At 40.2% G+C, this 2,364-nt stretch overlaps 1 long non-coding RNA gene across 1 annotated transcript in view; it reads left to right on the top strand.

Moving 5' to 3' along the window:
- The first annotated feature begins 2,147 nt into the window (after positions 1 to 2,147).
- LOC116700053 (uncharacterized) overlaps positions 2,148 to 2,364 on the top strand; it is a 2,544-nt gene continuing 2,327 nt past the window's right edge. Inside the window, exon 1 of the long non-coding RNA XR_004334557.1 lies at positions 2,148 to 2,158. This is a non-coding gene — a long non-coding RNA (uncharacterized LOC116700053). The remainder of the gene's footprint in view (positions 2,159 to 2,364) is intronic.

The following is a 2,364-nucleotide window of genomic DNA, read 5'->3' as shown; positions in this document are numbered from 1 at the left end:
ACACACACGCACGCACACGCACACACACACACACACACGCTCACACACGCACACACACAGTCACACTCTCGCTCGCTCTTTAAACACATTTTGTTTCATTGTTTTAATTTGCCAGCCCTTCCGTTTCCCTCCTCTCTCCTGATTCTCATTGGACAATGAAATCAGGAGTAAAGTGGGACCGATCCTCATAAATCATTAAGCGAGGTTTGTTTTGCCTTGCGAATGTAATTAATACATAATTAATATTTAAAGATTGACTCGTTTATCAAATTTAATTTCTCCACCGCAACAGATGCAGTGCAACGAGGAAAACAAACAAATGGAGGAGGTGATCTGAGATGAAGAAATGAATGGAAAATAAACAAAGGAGGGAGGGAAAGTGAAATTACCACTAATGAGACAGAAATGAGGTGGCGTCTTAATTAGCCGACAGGTAGCTGCTTAGTCCCAGAGGCAGATGTTAACTTAGCATCCTTGCTAAGTTATAAATTAGTATTGGTGTTTTTCTTTTTTCATTAAAATTAAGTTTTCCCTTGAGTATAAAATGTGCTATATAAATAAATTTTGACTGGACTTATCTTGTCACCCTGTCTTTACCTCATGCTACTATAGTGTTAAACCAGCTAATTCATGTTCATATGTGTTTTGGATGTGGGTGTATTTTTCATAGAGACAGATGCTCAAATTTAAAATGAACAAAAGATTGTTGAAAACAGAAGAAAACTTGAATTGTATCCATATGAAAGCATTGTCAACCCTCCAAAATCTGCTCATTCTGCTTTAATCTATCCTTTCTCTTTTTTTCTCGCCCTCAATTTTTCTTCGTCCTCACTTGCCCTTTGCCTCTGGAGACTGTCATGAGAGCGAGGCGCTCTGCACTGTTAAGTAGGACCACTTTACCCTGTCAATACATTCAATAGAGCGCTATTGACCTGAGCTGTGAGACAGGCTCCTGTTGACCAAGAAAGAGAGGAAAGATGGAAAGAAAGAAAGTAATAAGGAAAGATATGGTCAGACAGGAGAGATGCAGCACTTTAGCTGTATCCTTAAGTGTGAAACCTGATATTGTAGTTGATTTGTAAAACAATATTTTTTTAGCCAATGTCTTCATCTAACCTGCAAAAACGTAAACTAACTCACAAGAAGTAAGTTTACTAAGTTGTGTTACATGTTTCATGAAAAGATAATTATTTTTCACATGTTCTACGTGAAACAAAAACAAAATGAATAGGTTATAGATTTGAATGGTTGTTTGACTGGTTATTGTACAAACACAAGGTTGCTCCATGGACGGCGAGTACACAGCTAACAAAATATTAAAATGCTCATGTGAATCAAAAGTACATTTACGTACATTTTTTTAAAGTACAGTTTCAGTAACAGAAATGACGGGAATTAGTTTTTTCGTGCACTTTCAGAAATGAATAGAGAAGGTAGAAAGGAATCGGTGAGTTAGGAATAAATGAAAGTAAGAGAGGTAGGCGCTTTTAACAAAGAAAAAGACAAAACACGCAAAATTATGTAGAAACATAGAAACAAAGAAATAAACCACCTGCTTTCAGACATGTTTCAAATCCTTGAATGATGGTGTCTGAGTGACACATCTGTTTAGCATGCTTAATGAGCGTGCATGTACCTGCACGCCTGGACGAGTGAATATCAGTAGAGAAAACGTTTCTTGACACACACACACACTCACACACACACACACACACACGCACACACAAAACACACATTTCCTGGGCTTGCTGCTCAGATGAAAGCGGTTCCTGGCTAATGGGTTAATTTCATTCCAGTGCTCTCTGCCATGTTGAGGACAATTAGCCCTGAATGGAGCTGTGAATATTTAATAACATTCTCTGGAAGGTATAGAAAGACAGGCATTCACTTGAAGATAGATAGATAGAGAGAGAGAGAGAGAGAGAGAGAGAGAGAGAGAGAGAGAGAGGGAGAGACAAAGGAACAAGGATGGAGGTGGTGGAGGAATGAAGAGAAGAAAAAAAAAGAAAAGACAAACGCCTGTTGGGGGGAAGCAGTGATCGTCCCTTGTGTGTGGCAGTTCCTTTCCCTGTTGTTCTTCTCCTAACCACAACCGTCCCGTTGTCGTAGTGTGTCCCGTGTGTGGCGGTCCGTCCCATTGTTGTTGCCGACATGTGATGTTTCATTTCCCCATTATTGCGTCCCCCAGAGACTGCTGATCGTGTCCCCCAGAGCAGGCTACTGCAGCCCAGTCTCATGGCAGTTCGTGAAAAGGTCACGTTCCCATTTCGTGGTGTCAAACACGAAATAAACAAGAAAGTCGTGTCGTGTCAACCTGAACAGTTTGTCGGATTCTGTCTTGAAATGGCCTCCATGGTTGAATCA

Source organism: Etheostoma spectabile, chromosome 13, assembly GCF_008692095.1.
Source record: "Etheostoma spectabile isolate EspeVRDwgs_2016 chromosome 13, UIUC_Espe_1.0, whole genome shotgun sequence".
NCBI classification, from domain to species: domain Eukaryota; kingdom Metazoa; phylum Chordata; class Actinopteri; order Perciformes; family Percidae; genus Etheostoma; species Etheostoma spectabile.
The sequence above is the reverse complement of the archived record's forward strand: the minus strand, read 5'-3'. Positions and strand labels throughout refer to the sequence as shown.